General features: G+C 32.8%; 1 pseudogene; it reads right to left on the reverse strand.

Annotated features, from left to right (window-relative positions):
- Positions 1-1395: 1395 nt before the first annotated feature.
- Positions 1396-4394, reverse strand: LOC125877504 (probable indole-3-pyruvate monooxygenase YUCCA10; annotated as a pseudogene).
- Between the last annotated feature and the right edge of the window lie 4264 nt (positions 4395-8658).

Raw genomic sequence — 8658 nt, forward strand, 5'->3', positions numbered from 1 at the left:
AGAACTACGAGCCACGTAGGTGTAAGTCCCCTCTGTGGGCAACATCAGTTTAGTGATCACGCCAGCATGCCTCTATACCTCTGGCAGGGTATATTGGGTCCTCTCGATGGGGCGTATACATCGGACTCCACATTTAGCTCATGTGGTTTTATGTCGGTTATTAGTAGCTCCCACAGTTCAGTCAGACTCTATTGCATTAACCACATTTACAGTTCATTTAGTATTCAGTCAGCATGTTATAAATTGGTCATTGCATTCAGTTAGCTCAGTATTCAATATTTTCAGTATCTATATCATGTTCAGATTATATCATTGCTTAGTATGCTTTGTTCAGTTATGTGTTATTTCAGCTTTACTCTATCTTGCATGCTCAGTACCTTTCAAGTACTGACGCATACGTGCGCTACATCTTCTCGTGATGTAGGTTCAGGTTCTCAGTATCCAGATCACGCTTAGATCGATTCCCGATCTCCAGTTCAGCAGCATCAGTGGTGAGTCCTAATTCTTCGAGGACAATAGTCATGAGTTTCTTTTCAGTACTTTTAGTCTTTAGTTTCAGTTTTGCTAGATCTAGTTGGGGCATGTCCCAACATTTCTAGTCAGTTTAGTGGCTTATTTCAGACATAGTTAGATTTAGCTTAGTGTTTTGAGTTTGATATTTCTTTTGTATTAAACTCTCAGATTTCTTATATTCAGTTATAGTATATGGGTATACCCCATCTTTTCAGATTTATTTATGATTTAGCTTCCGCATCAGTTTATTATCTTTAGTATTCTCACGATCATGCCAGCAGGGTTAGCTTGGGATCACTTGTGGTCCTAGGTCCCGTGTACGCGTCTCGGGGGTAGCTCGGGGCGTGACAAGCAAGATGGAATGTTAACTGCTCAATGTACATTTAATTTTATGTACCTTATAAACATCATGGAATTGAAGGAAAATAGATTCTCAAGAAGCCAATTCTCTCTCTCTATGTCTCTCTCTCTCTCGATCTATTTTATTAAGAAAAATAGAGGACATAGTAGATTTCATTCACGTTGTTAATAAATGTCTCAAATAAAAGTTACATGATTTGACGTGTAGAGTTATTCGATACTTGTGCTGGCAAGAGATAGCAAATGTTCGATTTAATAGTCGAAATGTGTTCGATCTGAGCCCCAAACCATCATTTTAAAAAAGAAAAAAATAAACAAAGAAAGACAATAAATCGCAAAAGTTTCATTAAATATCTATGATAATAGAAACTTGAATCCAATAAAAAACATACTAAAAGAAACAATGTTTTTAAGTTCTAGCTGAACTTAACAAGTCAAGCCCGGTGGAGAAAGCATCTTGCATTCAAGCAAGGTTTAGAAAATTTATTTAACAACATAGCCTGATATAATAATAATACTAATTTAAATTTTGTCTTCTCTAAAAGTCTTAATATCATCAGCAATTGCTCTAGCATCCATTGAAATACCAGTAATCCCACTTTTTAAAAATCCAGCACAGTATAGCCCATTCTCTCCTTTCCAATTTATCAATGTGCCATCTTTGAGAGAAAAGAAAAAAATTTGTGCATTATTTGAGACAATGATGGTAAAATTAATAGTAAGTTAAACTAGTAACGAGGAAAACTTATCCGCACATGATATTTAAAGGCAAGTGGAAAATTTCAAGATTCAAATTTAGAATTAAAAAAAACAAAACATAGTGATGATTTGAAAAACGTACCTTCAGCCATTTGGTAGCAATATTTTTGTATCCAGTAGCAAAAAATGATTGCATAAAATTGGTGTTCATCTCCATTGGCAAACACTACTGTATGATCCTTTATTTCTGATATTCCAGGAAATACCTAATAATCAATTAACCAAAAGTTTTTTCACAAAAAAAACAGGTGTTATTTCCTTTTTTATAATAGATTATCTATGCATATTGGATGAACTATTTACACAAATATACTGTATTAGCCAAAGTTACTAAATTCTACCGTTTTTGTAACTATAACAGTTCAACGGTTGCGCATGATAATGAACATGTATTTTTATTCTTCTTCATTAAATACTACTACTAGGTTCTTGGTAGTAAGCAATTTTGAACTCGTGATGTGCGCCTTACCATACATAACATGTTGTTCTTTTACTATTAGACCAAAACCCTCGAAAAAACTAAAGCGATCTATTTTTCACATAATATTTCTCAAAAAAGAATGAAATAAAATAAAGATAGTATCATACCTTAATCTGTCCAAGTTTAATCTTGTCAATGGCACCAACATCAATTACTAGGGATCTACCTTTTGATATTTTTTTAAAAACGGGCCTTCTTCTGGTTGTGGTATTCCAAATTCTGCTAAATTTCCAAACATAAATTTAGCGTACTTAGCAATTACAGTATCAACCAAAGATATTGGTAAATATTTTAGCAACAACATTGCAGTATACACTATCTCCCTTGTTAGAACACGAATATGCAAAAACATTAGGACAAAATATATTAAAACTTCTATAATTAACAACCATATTTATCAAAAATATAATTGATTGTGCTTGTGTAAAACTTGCATAATCTAACTATAAAAAAGTTATAGCACTTTGGGAGAACATCATGAACTATAATGTACATATTTACGAGTGTAAGTTTCATATTTTGACGACATATTAAAAAACAGGTACAAATTTAGATCAATTATAACGTAATTGTATATAACATGTAGTATTCAAAAACATAGATTAAATTTAGTAATTGGAATTAGCAAGGGTTCTACAAAAAGAAACATATATGAGTAATGCACAAAAGATTTTATTTAAAGAGAAATCTAAGTTTCATAAACATTTAGTGCAAATAGTTTTTTGTACTATCATTTATCAAGTCATCTAACTGATATCTATAGACAAGTTTCTTCAAAATTATGAGATTCAAATTCTTAAAAAGTAAAATATGTTATCTGTTCAACATGTGAAATGACGATGTATAAAATTGTTAATAAGACAAACTTAGCAAAAATAAAGATTCTACTTATAAGAAAAAGAAATCCTAGTTCTTTTTCTTCGAATTCAGTTCCTCAAAGTAAAAAATATATGAGTTATTTATACTTATACTAAACAATTTGTCTCCTCTCCAAATCCTAGTCTTCTTTTTCTTAAGATATAAGATACCCGATAAGACCTGAATTTAAATTTTTTAATTTTTTGCGATTTAGAAATGGAGTAATGAGATCTTTCTATGTGTATAGGATATTTAAATATCTATCCCAATTTTTTGTATTTACAATAATCCAACAACATATTCCTTAATCACTTTCTAGTAAACCAGTATTTCGTTTTTAAAGAACAAAAGATTTTATTAAATCAACTTTGAATTCAGAATCAAGGTTGTTTTTGCAATTTTGTATAGTGCCTGGAGAGTATGTTTGTGAAATTTAACACTAATGACGAATCGGTGGAAATTATTGGAGGTGAAGCTGATTCAAAAATAATTTTTTAGATAAGAAATACCACAACGTTATATAGGACTGGCTGGATGGTCAATAAAGTAGAATCAAAATCATGAGAAATCATGTTCATATTCCGGCCCTTACACATAAGGGTATGACTTGATATAGATGGTCAAGAAACCCATACCCAATATGTTGATGGATCGAGTAACAACATTACACATGCTAGTAAAAAGTAACAGGTATCATGTAAAATATATAGTTGATGTGCAACTAAACTGATCGAACACCACCATTTAATAATTATTATAACAAACACAACCTACTCACATGGAAACAAATAACGATAAAAATAAACATACTCTATGACTTTCATAATTTGAAAGCTATTTCCATCCCAGAATTTCTTGATCCAACGACCAATACCTTTTTATCCTTATATTTTTCACCAGATCTATAATCACTTGAATGGATTGTTTCGCCTTTGAAGTTTTCTATCACTATCATTTTTGGAATATAACCTTCGTTATTTTCTCTAGCAGCCGAAATCAAGAAATCACTAGCATACATTTCAATTTCTCCGCTAGTCAAATTTCTTGATTTGACATTCCATTTCTTTTCCCAATTGTTGTAAAAGGCCGATTCAACACAAGTTTGAAATTTTGGCTTGATGTTGAAATGCTCAACATACTTATCTAAGTATTGAATAAATTCTTTTTCGGCATATAATTAGGTGATGAAGTCAAATGTGGCATAAACGGCAGTGAACAAAAGTCCTATGATAGATGCAAATGAAGTCTATCATAAGTTTTTTTCTTCCACAAATAAGCACAACAATCTTGTTTTTTCTAAAACAACATTGTTTATGCCCAATTTGTTTAAACAGCTTGATACAGCTATACCGGATGGTCCAGCTCCAACCACAATAATGTCAATTTTTTCCTTTGTGAAATTAACAATTGCAAAATTTTCAGAAAATTAAAGAGAATTTCTTTTTGAGAATGTTTAAAAGAAAATTGCAATAAGATTTCAAGAAAGGAAATTTAGACAATGAGGCATGTATATATGGTCTTCAAACAGAATAAAGACGATATTTATTATTATTTTCCTTTTTTAAAGTGTCATAGAAAACAACAGTTACAAGTAAATGCAAATTTTTTATTATTGAAACAAAATCTGAGTTTTTTCTCAATTCTATGGTAGATGTGAAAACATTTATTCGAAAGATATCTTTAGCTTAAACTAAAACGTGTCATGTTCATTTTTCTACAAATGAATTTTGCAATTTTAAAAAGAGACAAATAAAAAAAAATTAATTGAATTTGACTAAAGTTTATTGACCAGCTAAATTCAAAGTTTATTTTTTTTGTCTTTTTATTTGTGTGTTAGATTTTCAAATAAACACTCAACTAATTAAATTATACTAATTAATTTATATTAGAAATTTTTTTTCTTTGTTAAAAAAATAGAATTAAGAAGAAAGATGATTTTCTGAAATATTAAATAGGAAAAACAGCTTGAATATGCTATAGAATTTTGAGAAAAGGCTCATCTATGCCATTCATTTGAGCTATTTATCAAACGGAAATGACATATGTCATGCCCCGAGGCTACCCCTTTGACGTAAACATGAGACCTAGGATCACGAGTGACCCCAAGCTAACCCTGAGTTAGTATATCATAGTATAATAAGATAAACTGAAATAAGAAATACTGTGCGGAAGCCTTAAGTCATGAGATAAACTAAAATGATGGGGAAATACCCAATCTAATTCTGAATATAAAAGACAATGAGTTTAATAACAACCGGAAGATCAAACTCAGAACCAAAACTGAATCTAACTATGTCTGAATAAAAGCCTCTAACTAACTAGAGATGCTGGAATATGCCCCGAGCTAACTATAGAAAAACTGAAACTGAAAGGCTGAAAGTAAAAGAAAACATGTTAATCGTCCTCGGAGAATGAGGACTCACCACTGATAATGCTGAGGACAGATTAGGAACCGATCTACATGCGATCTGAATGTTGTGGGCCTTAACCTACATCACGAGAAGATGTAGCGCAAATTATGCATCAGTTCATGAAAGGTACTAAGATTGCAAGATAGGATAAAACTGAACAATATATACATAGCTGAATAAAGCATACTGATCAATGATATAAAATGAACATGAAGAATATACTGAATATGAACTAAACTGAATGCAATGACCAAGTTCATAACATACTGAAATTGAATACTGAAATATAACGGGTAACCTGATCAATGCACTAGAATCTAATTGTGAGAGCTATTATTAACCGACATAAAACCACTTGAGCTAAACGTGGAGTCCGATGTATACGCCCCATCGAGAGGATCCAAATACCTTGCCAGGGTATAAATGCATGACTGGTGTGATCACTCAATATAATGCCCAGAGAGGGGACTATGAGGTTGACTAACCCTAGTCGAACTCGGTATTAATCCTACTCCCGACTAGAATGTGTACAACACAACATAACTGAAATAACTTGGATAGCTCAAGATTCTGCCATGCTAACTGCAAATGCAACATTAAGTACTGATAATGAAACATTTGAAAACTGATACATATATATCTGTATGAACTGACCTAGCAATGTAATTCATGAAGTAAACGAATCTACACAACTAGGGCTCTGAATTTCATGCTAAAATTAAGCAACATGGTTACGAAAATGTAGTATTCTGATTAGGATTACTCTAATAGCTAAATCACAATAATTATCTGAAGTTCTAGAAACTCTAAGTCTAAATAATATGAAGGGAATCAAGAATCAGACTGAATTCTACGAACCTAATGAGTGAAAGAAACCCATTAGTGAAATCCCACATACCTAGTGACGAAATCCACGGAGAAATCCTTCGATTTCAGGCTGAAACTTGAAAGAAACCTGCTGATTGTTCTAAGAAAAACTGGTGCCTCTTTCTTCTTCTTTTGTTCTAGTGAGATGTGCATAATATGCTATCATCAATATCCTCTAAGGAGGCTATTGTAAGCACAATAAAATGCCCAATTTGTTATAGTATTCTTACAACACCAAATTTGTGTTGTTTCAACTTATTAAACACCAAAAGTAAGAGAAATTTACTTTTTGTACTTTCGCAGACTTGCAGTACCTTCTTGGTATTATTTAATGAAATTTATTTTGCCTTATCCAAAGAAAAAAGGAGAAAGAAAAAGATGGTTTGGTGCACCTTTTGTAAAGCACCCTCTTGTACAAGTGGACAACAGTGTTACTCTTATAAACTTCTTGTTGCTGTATTTAACCCATTTTGTCCAAAAAAAACAAAAAACCATGCTTTTTAGGAAGGCCATAGCTTATTAACTTCATCTCAATATCCCCTCTCACGGCCTTAGCTTATTCAGAATGACTTTCAATGTTTCTGAATGACGTTTTGCTTATTTGTTTTGTATGTGTATATTTCTTTCTGTAGGGTTATTAATGTAGTTGTTTAGTTAATAATCTCTTTTTTTCTTTTTCATTTGGGGTCATGTGAACTTCCAAGACACGAAATCCTCCCATACTATCGCCATTTTCTGCCATATTAGAAGGTAATTATGAACCTTAACTTTTTCAGTTATTGAACGCCTTTTGGAAGGGATTTACTAATTTTAGTATCAGTACGATAGAAATAGTTATTTTGAAGAAATATATAGGACCCTAATCATCAAAACTGGATGTGTATGTAAATTTTTTAATTTGTGAGGCTGTAAATGCACTGATACATACTCATATATCTTTTTTCATATACATAAGTTCTGGTTTTAGCACTTGTTTCCTTGTTAGAGTTTTGACACTTTTCTCATTTCTTTAGTTTTTAATGAGAGTTTTTGTTTTGAGTAGCTAGGTAATATTTCTTGGCTTTTAAATGTTATAGATGGCAATGATCCAGATGCTGTGGCAAAGTCAGTGCATAAGTTCGTGAACTATGGGAAGAGAAAGAAAGTGCTGGTGGCTGAGTTGCTAGTTACGTTGTTAGTCAAGGTACTGTGAATCCAATATATCTGGCCTCATCTTAAAGAGACTCCCAGTCCCTGGAAAACATCTAGTTTTCTGGATCATTATGGTCTCATTTCATTGCAGTTATAGTCCGTTGAAAAGCTATGGGCCAAAGGACTATGTGCAAGTACCTATGAAGCATCTTGGCTATCAAAAACATGAGACTCCAAAGTTTGTTGCTTCAGTGTAGTTATCTTTCACTTACTGATGTCCGTTGTGCTAAGTAATCTTTGAAGTTCTGTATTAATGGATTATCATGATTTTTACAGATTGAGGATTTCACTGATCGGTCTCAAAATGCTGCAAGGGTTTTTGGGAAAGTAGAAGTGAAACACATATAAAAGTGTATCCAAAGTACTAGCGAGTACATTTTTGCTTTTATGGATGGACTTGTTGAAATACCTACAATTAAAATTTATGTTGTTTGGACGTGCTACCCCCTTTCAAGTCGGTTCTGAGACAAGGAACATTATAGAAGATGGAAATATAACCACTCTTCCTTGTAGAGATATCAAGAAGTCGGAATATTATAGAAGATGGAAATACAACCACTCTTCCTTATAGAGATATTAAGAAGCCAGATCAAAGTAAAGAAAGCCAGAAAGGAATTTAGTCAGCTATACCTTCTGAACCTATCACGACAAAAATAAAATGGTCTATAGGAGGTTGGGAAGGATTAACTTTAGTGAGTTGGGGACAATCAAAAGGAAAATGGTCTACTAAAGGTTGGGAGGAAGTACATTCAACGAGTTGGGGACAATGTAAGGAGGATAGTGGACCATCCGACTCTCCTTGGCCAAAAGGAAAATGGTCTACCAAATGTTGGGGAAATTTATCTTTAGGGAATTGGGGACAGTCAAATGGGGAAAATGTACCACCAGACTCTATCTGGACAAAAAGGAAAAGATCAGATGAAACCTTGGGAGAAACTTCTTCTTATCAGTGGTTGGGAAAATTAGACACAAAAAGATGGCCCAAAAGAAAGCACAACAATAAGTATGCACCTAAGGCTAAGTGGTAAAAAATCCAGACATGAGGTTTAGGAGGAAGCTAAATTAACCATTTGGTTGTGGATTAAGTAGGTTGTGCGTATCTAGTTGAATCATCTGCAACAACTTTTGCATTCTTGCTAGGATGTAGGGAGTATTTCTTATGAGCTAGGTAATGTACCCGTCGTCATCCTCTTATTCCTGTAATGGTTCGTTAGGACA

This window comes from Solanum stenotomum, chromosome 9 (genome assembly GCF_019186545.1).
Source record: "Solanum stenotomum isolate F172 chromosome 9, ASM1918654v1, whole genome shotgun sequence".
Taxonomy (NCBI): domain Eukaryota; kingdom Viridiplantae; phylum Streptophyta; class Magnoliopsida; order Solanales; family Solanaceae; genus Solanum; species Solanum stenotomum.